General features: G+C 36.0%; 1 long non-coding RNA gene across 3 annotated transcripts in view; it reads right to left on the bottom strand.

The window, feature by feature from the left end:
* LOC123386499 overlaps positions 1-22,123 on the bottom strand; it is a 70,005-nt gene that overhangs the window by 5,225 nt on the left and 42,657 nt on the right. For 2 of the 3 annotated variants that reach the window (XR_006600439.1, XR_006600440.1), the window contains one exon: positions 11,723-11,815. This is a non-coding gene — a long non-coding RNA (uncharacterized LOC123386499). Of the gene's footprint in view, positions 1-9,919; positions 10,278-11,722; positions 11,816-22,123 lie in introns of those variants that run through there. The other variant, XR_006600441.1, reaches the window with a different exon arrangement.

The following is a 22,123-nucleotide window of genomic DNA, read 5'->3' as shown; positions in this document are numbered from 1 at the left end:
TGGCAAAATTAAGTCTTCAAAAAGGCTCTGTAGCCATAATAATGTATCAAAAACATTAAAATGTGTTTCCAAATGTAAATTTTACTGTGGAAATAAGAGTTAAGGACATCATGGGACATTCCTTGAATCACTAATACTTTTAAGTTATTGAATTTTGAAGTTTGTTATTCATAGAAATTTACTTGTTTTGAAGTTTGTTGAATATAGAAGTTTTTATATAAATAAAAACTTAAAATTCATTAAATATTTCCAATTATTTTCACACATTATTTGCATTAGTATAAGTTTGAAGCTTATTAAATACAAAGTAATAGCATTTTTACAGTATATAAAAATGTACAGTCTTCTTCTTTGTTACAGAATTCACTTCTGAGCTGAGAGTTAGGACTGGCCAGAATGACTGATTAAGATATTGGTGAAGTACAGGGTGAGTAACCAAGTGTGCTCCTGTTGTCCAGAAACACCTGCAAATGTTCTAAAGTGTGTTGGTCCTAGTTCTCAGTTGCTATTTTTTTCCTTTTTCTGAATTAAGAATTCTTATGACCTGGTTAAACAAATACTCAGTGGAAGGATAGCCTATATTTCATGATGAAATGCAGGGGAAAATAATATGCACCTTGTCTTTCTATGACTAATGCAAAAATCTAATCATTCATTCCATTCCATGGCCCACACTGGGTTTAAACAGCTAGAGCCTGTCTGCCAGGTAAAAAGACTTAATGTCCCTCTTGAGAAGAAATTAACTGCTAAAACAGACCAACGTGAAATGGAGTTTTGTCTTCTGTCCTCAATACAACCATTTTTCTCTTTTAATCTTGTTCTTCCGTTCAAGCAGAATGAAAACTTGGAACTTTGCCTTGAGAAAATTTCATTTCTAAGGCTCAAATTCTGGGATCTCATTTAATTGCAGAGGTGAGCTACCCTTGTAGCATTTCTAAAATCAGTCAAGTCCCTGCTCAAGAGCAGGAAAAGAATAAAGTGGTGTTATACTTCCTAAGTCACACATTGCTGTTGTAGAAACCCTTATTCAGCACAACCTTGCTGAATTAATTAATACTGCAAAATTAACATAGCCCAGATAACACAATGGTAGCAAAAACAAAACAAAACAGACTCAGGTGTGTGACTCAGGCTTCCCCAGCCAGCATGGCTATGGCTTTTTATCCAGGGATATCAGGAAGGAGAATGCTGAAGGGGAAAGTAGTCTTATTAGAGCCTTCAGCCAATTGACAATAAAGAATTCTTCTGGTAAGATGACTTATCTCTTACAAAATGACAATTGGGTTCTACAAAGTAGAAAGGTATGTTTACTAAACAGGAATGTAAAAAGGAAATCTGATGTATTAGTAACAAACAAAACCAGTAGAATAGATGATAGACAACAGATAGATGATAGATGATAGATAGATATGAAGAGATGTATTATAAGAAATTGGCTCACACAATTATGGAAGCTGGCAAGTCCAATGATCTGCAGAGTGAGTCAGAAAGTTGGAAAAGCCAGGAGAGCCAATGGTGTAGTTTCAGTCGAAGGCTGGCAGGCTTGAGAACCCAGGAAGAGTCAATATTCCAGTTTGAAAATCATGAAGCAGGAGGAATTCTCTCTTATTCAGGGGAGGGTCAACCTTCTTGTTCTATTCAGGCCTTCAGCTGAGTGGATAAGGTCCATTTACATTATGGAAGGCAATCTGATTTACTCAGTCTATCTATTTAATGTTAATCTTGTAAAAAAAAAAAAAAAACACCCTCACAGAAACACCCAGAATAGTATTTAATTGACAATCTGGACACCAGTTGGCCAAGTCGGTTTGAGACATAAAATTAACCGTCACAACTGAGGTGTTAGTTCATGTGATGTGAGGGGCAAACCCCAGCATAGCCAACCTGATCTCAAGCCTGCATCTAGTCCTCTCCTGGCTCCTATCCACAATAAATGTATAGAATGTTTAGATGCTTCCTTTCCTTGTACTTCTTTAATTTTGTGACAGATCAAGTTGTATTCCATGGACCTATTTATAACCTAAAAGAATACTTATATAAGTATATTTATAACCTAAAAGTATAAAGATCCAGATATGACATTGACTTATTTCATTTCTTTATAAATATCTCCTTTACTCTTCCTCTTCACCCTTTTGTTTTTATCAATGTTCAGGCAAACGGTCTAAATACCTAATAACTTTCATTATACATTAACAATAAGTCTATAATCCATGAAAGAATAATTGGTATTCCTTGATGTAGCTTCTCAATCAAAAATGAAATACCTGGTCTTTGACAAAGAAGCAAAGGAAATTCGATGGAGTTAGTAATCTTTTCCATAAATGGTGCTGCAGCAATTATGGGGGGGAAATGAACCCAGACACAGATCTTACCCCTTGCATAAAAATTAACTCAACATGGAAAATAGTGTTGAAAGACAATGAAAAACAGTAAAAGTTATAGAAAAACTAATAGGGGAAATCTATATGACCTTGGGTTTGGCAATGAGTTTATTGATATAATAGCGAAAGTATGATCCATAAAAGAAAAAATGCTAATTTAGACTGTATTAAAATGAAAAACTTCTGCTCTGCAAAAGATATTGTTAAAAGAATAGAAAGACAAGTCGTACATTAAGAGAAAATATTTCCAAAACATGTATCTGATAAAGAGCTTATGTCCAAAACATACAGCTATTAGAATGATTAAAATCCAAGAAAAAACCTGACAATACCAAATTATGGCCAGGATGTAGAGCAACAGGACCTCCCATGCATTGCTGGTGGGAATAAAAATGGCATAGTCACTTTTGGAATGGCAAATCACTTTGGCAGTTTCTTACAAAGCTGAAAACACTTTTAGCATATTACTCAACAATTGTACTTTTAGGTATTTACTCAACTTATTTGAAAATCTGTACCCACATAAAAACTTGTGCATGAATGTTTACAGCAGCTTTATTCAAAATCACTAAAACTGGAAGCAACTAAAATGTTCTTCAAAAGAAAATGGATAAACTAAATGTGGTACACCCATACAATAAATGATCAGGTCATAAAAACACGTGGAAGAATCTTAAATACATATTGATAAGCATATTGATAAGCTTCTAAAAGGCCATATATTGTATTATTGCAATTAAACTGTATTCCAGAAAAGGCAAAAAAGTTTTAAAGATCTTTAAAAAGTTTAAAGATAAGTCATTGCCAGAAGTTTAAGGAATGGGGTGGAGTATTGAGATGGTAAGCCACATAGGGTTTTTTAGGGCATTGAAATTACTCTTTATGGTAATATAATAATGGATACATGAGGTGTTTGTCAAAACCCATGGTTTACAGCGCTAAGAGTTAAACAATGCACAACACATTTTTAAATGTTTTTTAGAAGTTGGACAGATATCAGGATAAAATACAGATTCAGAAAAATCTAACTTGTGCACAAATGTATGGAACAAATCACTGAAGGGGATGGGAAGGTTCTGTCCTCAGTAATTTGGAACTGAACAGACTGTAGGACTGAAGGCAGAAAGAACTGCAATGCATTATACTCTAGTTGCAGTTTTTTCCCACAAGGGTCCTGGCTAAATCTGATTCTATATATGTGTATATTAGAGTTTAATAATTGAATAAATGCACAGTGGATGGTGGAAGCCAGGTTGGAGTTTACAAATAAGCTAGGAAAGGAGGTGCCTTTGATCCATATGGTGATAGACCAGAGTGAGAAACATCAGTATGAACTCATATTGATTTATTAATTGTAACAAATGCATCAAACTAATGTAAGATGTTATTAGTAGAAAAAACTGGGGTATGAGAACTCTCTGTACTATCCTCACAACTTTTCTGCAAATCTAAAGCAGTTCTTTAAAAAAAGATAAATGTATCATCTAGTTACATGTTATCTTTAAATTTCATTGCAAGAATTGAATTATAAAAAACTGTTATCCAAAGTTCCATTTTGAAATTTATTTTATAAATATCACTATGTTCTAAATAAGTTTATATCATTTATTTTAAGGAGTCATTCACACTGACTAATTAATTCACCTTTCTCTCAATGTTGTTGGAAGATCACTAAAAAAAAAAAAATTCCAATGAAAATCTGAAAATTCCAAGTATCACAGGGTTACCCTGCCCCTATAAACTGAAGAGGCTATTTCAGACCAGCCATGTACAACAATGGATTTTTTTTAATGGTTCTGGCTGAATTTATTTCCCAAGTTCTAATGCTTTTTAGTATTATGTTTCACAAAAGTAAATGCCAAAATAACACAAAATTGGAATAAAATAAAATATCAGAAGCCTAAGTAAATCTTTGAATTTACTATGTTAATCTTGTTGCCATCATGCAAGACCCTATCTAAAATAGGCAAGCAGATGACACCCTACCTCACTTTTGTTTCTCTTCTAGAAAAAATATGCAGATTCTTCCACATATTTAATAATCCCTCTTCCAGGGTCCCTTTTTAGGTTTGAATTCAATCTTTTATACTGTTGCTTAATACCATTTCTTCCTATTGTTTTTTCAAGTAAAGATAGAAAACAGTTACTGGCTATTTCCTGCATAGCCATCATGCATGTGTATATAAAGATTGTCATCAAATAACCCTTCTCTTCAGGTTAAATGAGTACAGTTCCTTTAACCTTCTCAATTCAAAGCCAATCCTTTTGTCTTCTTGTGGGCGGTTATTATCTGAACACGTTTCTTTCTTTTTTTTTTTTTTAATTTTTTTTTTCAACGTTTTTATTTTTTTATTTTTCGGACAGAGAGAGACAGAGCATGAACGGGGGAGGGGCAGAGAGAGAGGGAGACACAGAATCGGAAACAGGCTCCAGGCTCTGAGCCATCAGCCCAGAGCCTGACGCGGGGCTCGAACTCACGGACCGCGAGATCGTGACCTGGCTGAAGTCGGAGGCTTAACCGACTGTGCCACCCAGGCGCCCCTGAACACGTTTCTAATTTGCTAGTCATGTCTTTAGTCCAGCACCAAAGACTTAAACTTAACATTCAAGACAATATATTTGTAAACCCCTGTTTGATCTTGGAGGAAAAATAGCCTATGAAAAGAATAGGGTTATCTAATTTTATCATTAAAAATGAATTTTACTGAAAATATTTCCAACTAGAATTTCAACCTTCCTTTTGTGCATTTGGATACAAAAGGGAATGTAAAATCTGATAGAATATAACTTTTTGAAGAACATCCCTGCCTTGTGAATATTAAAATACAGGCTATTTGTTGGGACACTAGTGTAATGGAGTGGTTGGCAAATTGATTCCAATATAAAGTAATAATGGAGGAAAATACTCGATATTTTGCCATCCCTGGCAGCTCTCATTTCAGGCAGCAAGATTCCTTAACTGTCAAAAGGCTTTCCTGCTGCTCACAGTATCTGTAGCCACATAGCTTTTGGAAGAAAATTTGCTGCTTTTGTCAAATAGGCCTAAAGAAGACATGACATTGTCCTCTGGGCTCTGCAGGAGATCCTCTCCCATATGGAGGCTTGGTCATTTGGGCCTATATGAATAGGATTAACTCATCCCTTTCACAAACACAATGGGTTACTTATGTGATCACAAAGGAAAATATATGTAAAGCACTTAGCACAGGTCTGCCATCTCCTAAGGATCCAGAAAAATAGCTAGCTCTTTTTTTAAAAAGGAATTTGCAAATTACAAAGTTAAGGCGTTGTAACCATAGTAGAAAGATTTTTTTTCCAACTTTGTAAATGAGAATTTTTTTTTCTGACAATTTCTATTTGCTTGGTTATATGGAATTTACCTTAAATAAACAGGACTCCTGTCCTAAGAGATTTGAGAAGTGAAGTTGGCATTCTCATCCTCAGCTCTAAATGGTGTCACACCCTTAACCAGTTTGTAAAACCAAATTCTAACCTGCTAGTTAAGGTAGTAAGTGTTCTGACTTTTGGCTATCCCTTTCCCTCTCTTCAGAAAGTCTTCTTAGTTCCCTGAAACTCTTACCTAGGAGCTCCTTGCCAAAGGCCCTAGCCTCTCTCTTCTATTCCAGCCTCCATTTCCTCCCTTCCCTGTCTGACAAGCCATGGAATAAAGCCTCCTCTTCTCTCACTTACAGAACCCAAGCAACCTCAACTTTCACACTTACTATGGGCCTCCCTCCCCCCCACCGAGGTCCATCATATACTGAGATAGTGACATACCATCAATTCCAGTGCAGCCAGTACTGTGATTATGCATGATTGTTAATAACAGAGAAATAAGTATGGACAAATGGGCATAATACCATGTGTCCATGAGGGGGGCCAAATACACAAATTGAGGATGTTCATCATCCCCTTGTTGGGCTGTCTTAGGAAGCCCCAGAAGATGTGACCCATACCTTTTAAGTATACAGTGGATCCTCATATAATATAGCATTATATAATACATCATCTCCAAGGATGATAATTACTGGACTGGAGTTTCAAGACTACAATAAGCAACAAGACATCTAACAGTGCTGTGGATTGGGAAAGAAGTTCCTAAGAAAAAGCAGTACTCTAAGTCTTGTTAATCAAGATTTCTCTGTAACAATCTGAAGTTGAAGTAATGATTTCAGATCAACAAAACGCCTCTGGCTAACTTGCCTAGGTAATTGAGATACATTTGGCATTTTTCGTATGAGACATCTGGACAACAAAACTTTTCATAAGAACCTATCAAATAATTTCTTCTTTAGGGATTTTCCTTTTCAAGAATAATTATTTTTTTAAACCTAATCTCCCCCAACTTTTTCCTCACACTTGGACATGTTCAAACCAAGATGCAGAAGCCCACACCTGTTGCTAAGTAACAATTCTGCTTTGAGAATACTCAAATGTATGAATATATACATACATTAAAAAAATCAATTCAGGGCTCATTTTGGATTTTCAGTGTATTTGAATCTTCTTTATGGAAGGGATATATCATAAATATGGCTTATTTATAAGCTTCTCAATAATGCAACGCATGCAGGGATTTATAAAAAAAAAGGAGGAGAAGGAGAAGAAGGAGAAGGAGAAGGAAAAGGAGAAGGAGAAGGAGAAGGAGAAGAAGAAGAAGAAGAAGAAGAAGAAGAAGAAGAAGAAGAAAATAGCTATAGCATCAGGAGCCCAAATCTTTGTTTCAGGTCTGGAATGGAGCTTTAATCTCACACCTTGAGAAGCCTTATCAGTGGCAAGAAACCCAGTATGGCAGCTTAATAACATCCCTTCTGTCAGGACTTGTGTTCAGAACTGTGGTGTGCATGGCAGGAATCCTACTTTAGGAATGCAGCTTCTGCTCAAAACACATAAAAAAAAATACACCAAAATGATGTACAGGGACTGCTACCCTGAATCAGACTTACATCCTTTTACAAAGAGATTGCGTTTTAAAAACTGTGGTAAGGGGGCACCTAAACCATCTGCCTTCTGCTTCTCAGTTGCCTGTCACAGAAGGTCATCTGACTCAAGAAAAGAAACATTTCCATTTTATAAATAGAAAGGGCATTACAGATATATTTTGCCTAAAGAAAAATATTAATGAGATAAATAAACCCAAATTTTGGTAGAGTGTCAGCCAAAATATGTTCATCACTGTCAGTTTGAGTCAATCATGCAACATTCTGAAGTTAGGAACAGCTTGAGGCCATTGCTAAATTGGGATTATAAAAGATGTCTTCATACTCAGGATCTGTAATTCCAAGGAAGAAGCAGGATGAATTTCCCTTACTCTGTATAAAAGAAAGACTGAAAATTACCTCGAGGAAAGCCTCTCTTTGTGTTTTATTTTAGTTACAATCACCTCCCCCTCCTTACCCTACCACCACTGCATCCAGAAGAAACTGCTCTATTCCATGGTTGGAATATACAATAATTACAATGTCTGGAGCCAAACTGCTTATGTTTGAATCTTGGATTCCCAGGTAATTCTATGGCAGTTAGCAAATCATTTCCCAGTACCTCAGCATCCGCATCTAGAAAATGGAGATCATAATGAAAACCTCAGGGATTTTGTAAAGGTCAAAAGAAATAATAAAGCTTAAAGTTGTCAGGTGAGTGTTCAACATGCAGGTCAATAAATAGTTATTATTAATAGAAATGCCCAAAGCATTTTCTCTGAGCCTCTTTCTGTGCATATCTTACCATCTCAAAATATTTGGAAGTTCTGTGTTGAAAGCATCTTTAAATTCATCCAGCACAATGCCTAAAACAACACTTTTTCTGAAACAAATATAAGATTATCTTTCATACCTTGAAAAGTCTTCATATAAATGTATCACAAATCTCTGCATTTTCACTTTGATTAATGAGGGCAATATTCTTTCAACCCAATTGTTGATCACCTATCACTCTCCATTAAAATATACCAATATTTGATTTTAAAATTAGTATAATTTAAATTGTAGACCAACATGAAATACTTCTGCTTTATAATTACTAAAATTGGGAATGTGAATTCTGCTCCATCCAGAATTAGGGCAATGGAGAGCAAGGTAGCTCAGGATGAAATCCCATAAGAACCTGGCAACGACATTGGACGTGCACACTTTTTGTGGAGGTGACTTTCACTTATCCCCATTGCTAAGGCAGCATCATCAACCATGGCAAATATTTATTGTATATCTATAGTTCCATGAAGAACCTGCCATATGTTTATGAAATACATGATTTACAATAAATGTATTAACATTTATATCTAAAATTGATAATTTTTTGACTCTCTAGGAAGTAATTTCTTGAGCAATATATTCAACATATTTAACTTTTAATAGTCTCTAACATAGTACATTTTCTTGCTCACATGAACCAAGGACAGCAACGGGATTAGATTCTCTTTCTCTTCAATGCCTGAACACATGTATTCCCTGATGACAAAAGGAGGTTTGGACCAGGAAAGAATTCTTCTATCGTGCTCTGTATGTCTTTTCCCAGAGGGCATCAAAACTATAAGTGAATTCCCATACAACTCAGGTAATAGAATAATCTTTACTCATACTATAAATAATTTTATCTTTTGGGTATAGAATTATGTTTTCAATTTAGAGTAAATTAAGTAGCATAACACATACTACCCTGCCATTAATAAAATAAGATTTGGTGATAATTGTCAGATTTTTTTAATTATTACAATCTTACCTTATACTGTAATTATATGAGTAATTGTGACAATCCCACAAATTTATTTCAAAGTTTCAGTTAGGTCTTTAGACCACTTACTGTTATTTTTAACTTAGTTTAAAATTCATGTGGATAAAGGGGAAAAATGGTGAGGCTTTTTTTTCCTCTTGGTTTTATTCATTCTTTTCCTCAGAGTTCTCCGACATCTGTTTTAAAGCTCAGTTGATAAACAATATTTTCTTCCTAGTAACTTGGCACTTTGTACATAAAACCACCACAATACTATTATTTATTCTTTCACATAAAATGAGAAAATATGCAAAACACACAGACACACTCAAGAGACACACACAGAACCACTAATCAAGAGAAAAGTGTTGGTCAGGACCCAAAATAGCAGGTGAGTTGCTGCAGTTTACTGAAATTAAATCAGCCTAGGGTTGACACAGATCCAGCCAAGACCTGTTGACAGAAGCTTTAAAGAAGCCCTACTAGACACATTTCAAATTACTCTCCAGCCCTGGAAAATGGGTCATTTAAAGATCTATTGGTTTTAAAAGGCATTTTCCTGATGATTTAACCTTTGCTGGGCATGAGCATTTATGACTTGGCCTTTAAAACCCTCTACAACTTAGTAGTGGTAGTTGTTCCAGGTGTCAAAACTGCTTAACAACCCATCCAAAACTTGGCTGCTTAAAACCACAATCATGGAGCGCCTGGGTGGCTCATTGGTTAAGCTTCTGACTCTTCATATTGGTTCAGGTCATGATCTCATGGTTCATGAGTTTGAGCCCCCTTTTAGGCTCTGCACTGACAGTGCAGATTCTTTCTCTCCTATTCTCTCTCTCTGTCCATTCCCTCTTTCTCTTTCAAAATACATAAATAAACTTTAAAAATAAAAAACAATCATCATTTACTACCTCTCAGTTTCCAGAGGTCAGAACTTTAGCAGTGGCTTGGCTGCCCAATTCTGATTCAGCTGCCCTCATGACAATATATTCAGGTGAGGGCTCTGGCTGGGATGTCACCTGGATTCTTCTGTCATCTGTCTGGTGCCAGGGCTGGAATGACCCAAACTGTGGGGCTTGTTTCTGAAGCATCTCCTTCTATTTCTATGTGTCTTTCTGTGGGATTTCTCTCCATCGTGGCCTTTTCAAGGGAGTAAAACTTCTACCATGTCAGCTCAGGGCTTCCCTGGTATGTGGAAGAGAGCAGGAGAGCAGAAGCCCATGGGTCACCCAGCATCATTTTCACAATGTTCTAATCATTAGAAGCCAGTCACTAGCCCTCATTAAGAGAGAGGAATTAGGCTCCCTCTTTTTAAAGGAGGTGTTCAAAGAATTTCCATATGTATTTTAAAACCATCTCAGCAGGTATGGCTAATAATTACTTGTTGTCATAAGTACTGGATGGGTTTTACCCAATAAAATAGCAAGCATAGACTTTTCTTCCTTAATAAATTTTAAGCTTAAACACATGCCATATTTATTCATTTTTTATTATATGCTGAAATAATTCTTAAGCAAATCCTTTGCAAATTTATATTTGCCAAATATATATATATATATTATAAATAAATAGAGCAAATAAAATAAACACAAATATGTGAATGAAATGTCCATAAAGATATCAGAGTGATGGCATAGAAAATATTATCAGGTTTCTGGTGCCACTTTTTTGCTATAACTCTGAATACTGTTCTTTTGCTATTCCTCTGTATGATATCTCTCAGAAAAGATAAAGGTTGGTGCTTTTAATAAGTAATATTCACCATTTTAAATGTGGGTAGAAATGATGGATGTGGAAACTAAATATCCTCTTACTTTCTCTTACAAAATCATTACCCTCAAATCACTGACACTCTTTTCTGGAAAGTTTGACGTTGAAAATAATTCTAGTTTTAAGCTGATGGAAACTAGAGTAATTATTAACCAAACTCAATAAGTAGTAATTAATTTTTGCCTTCTTCTTTGTGCCTCATGAAATATTTCTGCAATCAACTGATATGCCACCACCTGGATTAACACTAAGATGTTTGGTATTCGACAGGTGTTAACACTGACTAAGAATCAGAGCCTTTTAATTAGCAAAACTCATTTTGTGGAGGGCAAGTTAGGCTTTTATCAATTAAAAAAATCCTTTTTGAATAACAATGAAAATTTAGCCCATAACTTGAGTGTCATCATAGAGGTGACAACAGGCAAAAAAAAAAAAAAAAAAAAAAAAATCACTAAACCCAGAAAAGAAGAAACAAAAGCCAATGTTTACCCCCTTCCACAATGTTCCCAGAAAGAATTCTAGTGGATTTCCTGCAGGGAGGTTAAAACTTGGAACTCTAAATAGAGTAGCAAAAACCTATAGGAAATATGGAACCTAAAATCAGCCTAAGATTAGGCAAAGCAAATCTGTAAAAAGCAAAATGCACATGCTGAGAATTTTTTTTAATTTTAGTTTTAAGGTTGCCAAATGTTATGGAATCAATGTACTGATCTATTATTTCAGGTAATTTCCACATTTTTCTATAATAAAACTTGATGGAATTAAAGAGGAAGAAATTATCAGTTCTAAATGTGCCTCATATTTGCCAATAATTGCCACACTAAAATAACCAAAATAATTTAAGAACTAAAGAAAGATACCTTTCACGGGAGGAGTGTCTTTGTCTACCAACTATCATAGAGAAAATAAGTGTCTATTCTTGTGGAGAATGTCAAGCCTGAGGCCAGAAACCCCTGTAAAAAAAAGAAAGAAAGAAAAAAAAGAAATTACACAGTTAATTGCCAAATATACTACATACATAACATCCTTTTTATCATGGAAAATAGAATTAATTTTTAAAGCTGAGGTATTTTCTTCAGATATATTATTTTCCTAATTCCTATAGTTTAGAAGCAGATTGGCCCTATCAGCTGTTTCACATAAAGTATTAGAATGCTGTCCTTTGAATTCACACCCTCATATTAATAGTCCCCACCCCTCCAGAGGCTTTGTTATATGGCTAGGGTTTAAATTAATATACTTTTAAAATATAACCAAATTTGAAATTATAGTTTTAGAAATGTCTAGTTAAAAGCCATAGTGGAGGCCAGGACTAAAGTCAGGGTGATCAGCTCTCAGCTATGTTAACTTTCATTTCTCACAGAATGCAAAAAAGCACCAGAATGGAAGTGAGAGATCCAGGTTCTTCATATCCTGGACAACAGTGAGCTCTGAGAGTTGGAATGAAGGCTCAGTCTCTTGGGTACTCTATTTCTAAATCTGTACACTTGACTAATTATCTAACATACCTCCAACTCTCAACTGTTAAGATTATTTGAAACCAACCCTATAACCTCTGTAAGAAGGCCTTAAGCCTAAAATGAAATTCCAAAAATGAGATAACCAAGAAACAAACTATTACTTAAATTCCCCTTTGGACACTCTATTTGGTTATGATATTCTCAGTCTGGTACATAAAGACTAGCCAGTTTCTATTGCTAAACAGACACGTATACAAGGTCACCATTAATTTATTCATAAATTTATTGAAATTCATCTAGATACAAGATATGGTAGCAGACACTAAGAAAGAGGCAAGAGTAAGACAGTTTCTCCCTGGAGTTGCATGCACAGGGACCTAAGACAAGCAGGGCTCAGAAAATAAAACATGATGTTGTACAATTAAGTGATAAAACAAGTGATTGTTATATTAGGGCATGTGCAGAGGGGAAATGTCTAACCATTTTGCTAAATGTAACAATGGCTGGGAGGGCTGTGGCTTTAGTTTCCCTATAATCTCCTTCAGCATTCTGCAGAGTTACCACAAATAAACATAAAATCTATACAAGAAATGGTGTGCTTGCTATGCAAATGTACTTTCAAGACAAGTCCCAAAGTTTCTACATCCAACCAAAGAATCATATCATTGTCCTGTTCCTGAATAAAAATGCTGACCTACCCTTGTTTATAGTCATTTTTTAAAGAGACAAGATTTAATTGTTTAGTGACTAATCAATTCAGTTTGGAGCTTATATCCACTAGCCCCAAAAAAGCATGCATTAAAAATAATGAAAAGGATATAGAGGGTTCCACCTGAAACTAAAAATGTAGACTTGTGCCTATAAACAGGAAGATTTATGAAACCAGGTCATGAATTTAGAGCAACACATCACACATAGGAACCTAGTCAAAAGTTTTCCCTTCAGTCACTAAGGTTCCTCTCCATGAAGATGCCATGTTTCTGAACAGAAACTATCCAGATTATAGACACTGGATAAAGTGATTTATCCAGTCAGACCATAATAGATGAAAAGGGAAGATCTGTAGCAACATGTGTAGATTGAGGAAGAATATTTTTGTTAATGTTCTAGTTTTTACTGTGTGTGGCCCACTAACTCAGTCTTTATCCAAATAGTTCTTTAAGTTGTTACTTTCATCCTCCTCTTTCCTGTCCTTTATTCCCCCATGATGGACTTCAACCCAAATAGAAGGGTCCTGCTATGTGGCAGAGGAGGGACACAGCTGAGACGAAGAAAACAAGGGGGCAAGTGGCAACAAAGGAACCTCAAGAGAGAGATAAGTGAACCATCAGGACAAGCCTCCCAGACTTGAGTTAGAAATTGAGACTTCATCCTATGGGCAGTAGATAGCCACTGAAATGTGTCCAGGAAGATAAAAGTGGTGGAGGAGCATTATCAATCCCATTTTTCCAGTACCTAATGCCTTGGAATAACTATGACCTCCTGAGTACCCAAATTCAAATTGAATTATATTTAAATTATATATATTTGAATTATATATTTAAATTATATCTAAAAGAAAATAGTTTTTAAAAAATTCACAGTAATAAGCCCTTTGTTTTCATTTGTTTCTACCATGTCTGTTACTCAGTAGGATCTGAAACTGAAATTTCAAGATACCCTAAGAAATAAGATTCCTCTTTTGTTTCTGACCACATGGAAGCAAAAATAATAAGACAGGCTGAGAGTCATCATGTTTACAGAAAAATTCTTAAAATAAAAAATAAAAGATTAAGCATTTCACGTTCTGAATCCCTTTTCAAACTGAGCCACATTATTTCCATTTTCAAAATCATAAACTAGTGAGGATTTCCTAGTTGTTGTTGGCATTATTCAAATGCATGTTTTACAACCAGCTCTCTTTGAAGGCTTTGTGCTGGTTTGTTTTTCATGGTGCCTAGCCATAATTAAAATAGGTTGGATTTTGAAAAACATACAATTTTTAAGACAATGTTAGTTTTAAGAGAGAGTGCATCATCACCATTGCTCTATGTAGATTAATCTTCCATTAAGTGTTACATCCAGAAAGTATTAACATTCAGGAAGAATGTAAACAGTACTAATGACTGTAAGTAATTTGAGGATGGGTTTTTGGTGGAATAGTTCTGGAAGATGACTAAATTCTCTAGGCATAAGTGCCCTGAAACTAACAAAGCACAATAGATGCAAATTATCAAAGTGACAAAAAAAAATCCTCAAATAACACAATATTATGAAGTAGAAATAGCAAAATGATAAGCAAATCCAATTTTCCTAGGAAAAATCTCGGGAAGTCATTTTCCACAGACTCTTTTTATGAAAAAATATTTGTCTTGAAACAATTTACAAACTCAGACACATACAAAAACAAAAAAAGATACATTAAATTAAGATAAAGGAAATGGGCAATAAGTAATGCAAGGGGTTCTGAGGAGAGGTTACAACTGTCACCATATCAGTTGTCTCTTCCTAGACCTGTGGAAGATGCTCTTCTCAACCCCATTGTATAGTGTAGACCAAAGAAATGTGAGGGAAAGTGGCATGTATCACTTGCTAGCAGAGGCAATGAGAATTCTACATGTGATTCTCCAGGTTCTCTCTTCCCTGCCACTTCAGCTGAAGAGGCTGTGTGTTCCCAAGAATAAGAGGTGGAGACAACCTCCTCTGGACATTGGACAGAATATCTGAATGGATCAAAGTTCTTGCCAATCTGCTCAGGGTTTTGCTTATTCTGCTAAGCCATGGAAATTTGAGGGGTTTTGTTACCACATAACTTAGACTGTCCTGACCAATACTGTTAGTGATTATTTTGAAAAGAAAAAAAAATTGTTCACCAGAAAGTATGGATAAATTAACAGTGATATAAAGCATATAAACTAATTATTCACAAAATGTTATTAAAATATTAGGTTATTTATATCTATTAAATGCTCTACATACATTATCTCATTCAATCCAGATGTGGAAAGTAGAGTTTAAAGGGATTCAGTAATTTACATTATTTCGAAGAGAGCAGGATTGGAGCATCTGGGTGGCTCAGTCAGTTAAGCATCTGACTTTGGTTTAAGTAATGATCTCAGGGTTTGTGGGTTCAAGCCCCACATGGGGCTCTGTACTGACAGCTCAGAGCAGGAAGCCTGCTTCAGACTCTCTATCTCCCTCTCTCTCTGCCCCTCCCCCGCTCATGCTTGTTCTCTCTGTCTCTCAAAAATAAATAAATGCTAAAAAAAAAAAAAAAAAAAAAGAAAAGAAAGGAAGAAATAGAGCAGGACTTCCACTGAGTGGGTCTGATCTGAGAGGTGTACTTGGGACTGTGGTCCCAAAGGAAAAGTTTTACATAAGGCATCACCTGGTAAAATTACCATGACTCAGCAGGAGAAAGAAACTTTTTCCTAGCTCTGAGTAGACTGGAACTTGGCACATGAATCTTTAAGTAAGGAACATAACAGACAATTTATTTGATAGTAAAAATTAATGAAAAGAACATGGGCTATGGGATTTGACAGACTTAGATTTAGATTCTGGAGTGATCACGCTTTCTGAGTGAGATATTTAAGAAAAAAATCAAATGCATACAGTGTCTGATGAAATCCAGTGCTCCCTAAAAGAGATACTGCCTCATCTTTTTTTTTCACTTTCTATTTCAAAGTGTGGTTGAAATATTTCAACTAATAGTATTCTGAAGTAATTCAACTTACAGAGTTGAAAAATAGCATTCACTGAGATTTAAAAATTGTTGACATTTTATCACATTTGCACATGCTCTCTCTCTCTCTCTCTCTCTCTCACACACACACACACACACACACACACGCACGTTGTTTTTCTATGAAACATTTAAGAGTTGCAGACTGGTGTCATCAAAATGCAATGTAAGAGACTCCAAACTCCATTCCCCAACAAATATTAACAATTATACAGTTATCCATGAACAAAAACAGCCTGAAAGAGCTCTGGAGACCACTTAAGAAATTTTAGCAACACAATGGAACAAAAAAACCTGAGAATAACTGCATATTTCACCAACTTTTGCTTCACAGATATCTGCAATCACTGACACCTGTCACTGGAATTCCTCTCCACCCCACACTCCTACCTACCCCAGACCATTTTGGAGCCCTGGAAACAGCAACCAGCTCAGGCTCTGTGGCTTCACAAATGCAAAATGCCAGACTAGATCCTACAGCTGATCCCCTCTGCTGTTTATGGGCTCAGGGCTAGCCCCTTTGGCTGTATAGTTGTATGCTGCTGGCCTCATGTCCATCTCCCACCTTCACTACATTGCACACACCTAACAGGAGATTGGTCAGCACCAGGAAGAAAAGCCAATGGTCAGGGCCCCTGCAGATGCTTATGGGCAAGATAAGACACTGTCTTCTATCACTAGCCTGAACCACCATGTCTACCTGTAGCTAGTCCCTCCAGCTACTCAACTATATGGTCTCGGCCTGACTCTCATCACCAGAATCCATGGCAGTGCACATGCTTATGGGGGAGATTGTGAAACCATGGGAAAGCATGTCAACAGCCAGGGCCCTGCAACTGTCAGTGAGCCTGCAGTTGATCCTGAACCTTGCTGCCTGCCCTGGTCCACAGCACTAGATGTATGTCGGCAACTGGCTCCTGCCACTAAATATGCAAATACTCTTAGCCCCTGTAGCCTAGTGTGCTCATCACCAGCTCTAGCTCCCACCATTCCGTGCCCTGATCCCTTGTTGCTAGGCCTACAGATGCCACTGAGTGTCTCAATAGACCCCCCACAGTATATAACAAGGACCAACAGTTGTCAATGCTATGGACCCCAGTGGTCCAAGCCAAAGGGACACCATGCTCCCATAGATGTGATGGCACCCCTCCCATACACCTGGCACCTTTCACCATTGAACCTGGGATCACAACACACTCCGGCATGCTCCCACTCATAGGTGAAAGTCTTCCCTTACCAAAATCGGTCCATAAGGTCTGGAAGAGGTTACTGCTCTTTCAAATGTTAAGACACCTACACAAGGCTAGGGTATCAAGGAAATACGACTCCACTGAAGAAATACAGTAAATTTCCTATAACTGGCCTCCAAAAAAATGGAGATCCAGGAATTTCTCAACAAATAATTCAAAATAATTAGCTTACAAGAGAACACAGAAAAACAATTTAAGAATATCAGGAAGATAATGCAAGAACAAAATGAGAAATTCAACAAAGAGACCAGAAATCACAAAAAAGAACCAAACAAATTTTGGTACTGAAGAATACAAAGACAGAACTGAATAATTCAATAGAGAATTTCAATAGCAGACTTGGCCAAGAAGAATGAATCGGTGAGCTAGAGAAGATCAATTGAAAGTATCTAATCTGAGGAGCAAAAGACAAACAAATGAAAAGGAATAAAGAAAGCATATAGGACTTATAGGATACTATTAAGAGAAATAATGTATTCATCATTGGAGTCGCAGAAGAGAAAAGAAGGAGAAAAAGGCAGACAGCTTATTTAAAGGAAAAATGACTGAGAATGCCCCAAACCTGGAGAGAGACTTGAACATCTAAGTTCATGAAGTTTATAGGACAACCAAAAATTTTAATCTAAAAGACCTCCTCCCAGATATATCAAAATAAAACTGCCTAAATCAAGGAAAAAGGGAGGATTTTAAAAACATCAAGAGAAAAAATTTTCTCTCATAAAAGAAAGCCACATAAGGCTCTCAGCAGATTTCCTACCAAAGGCCTTGCAGGCCAGAAGAAAATAGGATGATATATTCAAAGTGCTGAAAGAAAGAACTAGCAACCAAGAATACTTCACGCAGCAAAGTTGTCTTTTAGAAATAAAGATAAGATAAAGACTTCCTAATAAACAAAATATGAGGGAATTCATACCACTAAATACTCCTTACAAAAAATGCTGGAAGGAGTTCTTTAAGCAGAATTGAAAAGATGTTCATCAGTGACATTAAAACATATGGAAATATATAACTCACTGGAAAACATAAGTATATAGTCAGATTCTGAATAGACTAATGCTTTAATATAGTGATGTGTTAACTATTTAACTATCATTTTAACTAGCATAAAGATTAATGGAAGAAAGTAATAAAAATAGCTAAAACTACAATAATTTTTAACAAATAATCAATATAAAAATTTAAATTATGGCATCAAAAATATAAGAGGGGATTAAAAGGGAAGAGTTTTTGTACATGATTGAAGGTATCAGCATAAATATCAGCATATATATTAGATTATATATCTAAAATCTATATTAGATATATGTTGTTTTCTATAAGCTTTATAGTAATCACAAAGCAAAATCCTGCAGCAGATTTGCAAAAGAGCTTAAATAGAAAGGAATCAAAGCATACCAATACAGAAAATCATTAATTCACAAAGGAAGGCAGGAAAGAAGAAGAAAGGAATAAAGGAACTATGAAACAGCCAGAAAACAATTAACAAGTTGCCATTAGTAAGTCATTACCTATCAGTAATTATTCTAAAGGTAAATGGATTGAATTCTCCAACCAAAAGACATAGGTGTTGGACAGATTAGAAAACAATAATTAACTATATGCTGTCTACATGAGACTCACTTCAGCTTTGAGGACACACAGATTCAAAGTGAAGGTATAAAAAAATACATCCATGTAGATAGAAACTAAACAAGGACAGGTGTAGCTATATTTATATCAGACAAAATAGACTTCAGCCAAGAAGGGGAACAAGAGACAAAGGTGATTATGTAATTATAATGGGGTCAGCAATCATAAATATATTATAAATTATGCATATATAATTTATAACATATACAACATTCTACCCAATGTTATAGCATTTAAATATATTAAACAAATGTTAACAGATAAAGGGGAAAATAGAAAGAAATATAACAGTAGGGGACTTCATACCTCACTTTCAACAATGGCTAAATCTAGACAAAAAAATCAGCAATGAACTGTTGGACTTGAACCATACTTTAGACAAAATTAACCTAACAGACATATACAGAATATTCCATCCAACAGCAACAAAATACCCACATACTTCTCAAGCACCCATGGAACATTCTCCAGGTTAAATCATATGATAGGTCACCAAAAAAAAAAAAAAAATAGCCTAGAAAATTTACGAAGATCGAAATCATACCAAGTATGATTTTTCAACCACAGTGGTATGAAACTAAAAATCAATAACAGAAGGGAAGCTGGAAAATTCACTAATATGTGGAAACTAAGCAACACATTCCTAAACAACCAATGGTTCAAAAAATAAATCAAAAAGGAGTCAACAAAATAAACAACAGGTAGAACTATATCCAACTAAAATACTTCTGCCCAGTAAAACAATGAACAAAATGAAAAGGCAATGTATGAATAGGGAAAAAATTTGCAAATTATATATCTGATAATGGGTTAATTTCTGAAAAATATAAAGAACTCATACAACTCAATAGCAAAAAAAATCTAATTAAAATGTGGGCTGAGGTACATTTTTCCAAAAAGACACACAAATGGCCAACAGGTACATGAAAAGGTACTGGACATCACTATTCATCAAGAAAATGCAAATCAAAATAACAGTGGGATATCACCTCACACCTGTTATAATGGCTATCATCAAAAGGATGAGAGATAACAAATATTGGCAAAGATAGAGAAAAGTGTTCCCTTGGACACTGTTGGTGGGAATGTAGTCTGGTACAGCCACTATGAAAAACAGGATGGTGGGTCATCAAAAAATTAAAATGGAACAACCATATATCCAGCAATCCCACTTTTGGATATATACCCAAAGAAAATGAAAACAGGGTATTGAGCAGATATCTGCAAAAATTGACCTCTGACCAAAGTGTAGATCCAAAATATTGGCCCTATCACCCTCATATTGAGAGTCATCCTGCAGTTCAGGGCTGGCCACTCGCTGCTCACAAAACACAACTTACGTGAGGCTTGCTGATGACCTCCTTGAAGCCCAAATGTAGAGAAACATGTGCACTTCATGTGACTGAAGGATCTGCTTTCTACTGCTTTGAATGCATATGAAAGTTTCTATGATAGCATCCTAGCAGGTTCAGTAAAACCACCTATAAAATAGTCTAGGGTCACCTAGGTGGCTCAGTCGGTTAAGTGTCTGACTTCAGCTCAGGTCATAATCTCGCAGTCCATTGGTTCAAGCCCTGCATCGGGTTCTGTGCTGACAGCTCAGAGCCTGGAGTCTGCTTTGGATTCTGTATCTCTGGTCCTCCCCCACTCCCATTCTGTCTCTCTCTCTCTCAAAAATAAACAAACATTAAAAAATTTAAAAAAATAATCTAAAAATGCCACTTATGTTCCTGACAATTCATTTTCCAAATTGGTAATGGAAGTACATGAAGAAGAGTTTGCAGTTGGGCAAATTCAGAAAACGATCAATCATTTTCCCTATCCGATTTATTGTGCTTTGTTTTGTTATTGTTTTGGTTTTCTCAGATAGATAAAAAAAATAGCAGGGGGTTATGAAAACCCCTTATTAGTAGGGCAAACAGAAACTGAAAATTGGCCTGATTTATCTTAAAAATCAGGTAGATGCAGTATATGATAAGTAACCTTCAACCATGACCGTCCAGTAAAATGTACATCTCCTAACTAAAAAAGGCTTTGCATCAAATGAGAATAGTTTTCATGTTGGAGTCTACGAACACCGAGAGGATTACCAGCAATGAACCATGTTCTCATTTAAAGAAAGGGTACATGTTTTTGGAGAGGCTGTAAAGCATTAATTAAATTTGCAAAGTAGCCCATGTTGGGTTAAAAACAACTCCAATGATATCAAGTGGTTGGTGTTGTGTGATCACAGGGGTCCTGACTCACTTCCTTCATTAAACATGACTGGGCTATTTTTTCTTCTCTGAAGCTGATTTCTTAGATCTGATATCTATCTGACCCTTTGGATGTTCCCAATCCCTGGCTATTGTACACTCTTCACCCTTGCCTTGTCTTTGCCTGGATTCTGGACCGCAGAACCTGCTTCCTCCTCTGTGATCTTATATACTATTTTCTGCCCATCCATAATTATGTCAGACTGGCAAATCCTACCTTCCTGCAAGAAGGTTCCTATTCTGTGAGTTATTAAAAATATTTATGATAGTCTTCGGCAATATGCATCATCAGGTCAATAGAGATGTTACGAATAACTTATATAAAGCCCTGAAGTGTATTTAAGCCAAATATAATGGTTGTAATTTGTTATTAAACACATACATTAGAAAATAAAATTATTACACTCTGTTATTTGAGTAATTTCAAAATGAATATACTCTTGGATAGCTTCCATAACTGAGTTATACATCTATATACTGTTAGGATGTCCCTGGAAAGGGACGGTCCTTTCGTCAGCGTGCGGGAAGAAACTGAAGGGCAACCAATCACCGAGCACCAGCACAACCCAATGGCGAGCCCCGAGCGGCTCTCCAGAACGGAACTGAAGGTCAACCAATTACCGAGCAACAGCACAACATGGCAGGAGAGAAAGACCCACCTGAGCCTAAACCCGGAACTGCTACAGCTTAAAAACCCTACCCCACCATACCTGGGAGCTACTTCTCTGACTCCCTCCTTGAGTCACGGAATCTCGCCCGGAACCTTAGTTCCCAATAAAGCCTTAAACTGCAAAAATTATTTTTGACTCTAACTCCTATCTTTACGCCGCACAACGCCTGACACTAACATATACCTTTTAAATGATGGAGAAATTATCATTGTTTATATATGAAATATGGATAGCACAGGTCAAATACTGACTTGGTGAAGGACAAAGCAATG

Source organism: Felis catus, chromosome B4, assembly GCF_018350175.1.
Source record: "Felis catus isolate Fca126 chromosome B4, F.catus_Fca126_mat1.0, whole genome shotgun sequence".
In the NCBI taxonomy this organism is placed as follows: domain Eukaryota; kingdom Metazoa; phylum Chordata; class Mammalia; order Carnivora; family Felidae; genus Felis; species Felis catus.
The sequence above is the reverse complement of the archived record's forward strand: the minus strand, read 5'-3'. Positions and strand labels throughout refer to the sequence as shown.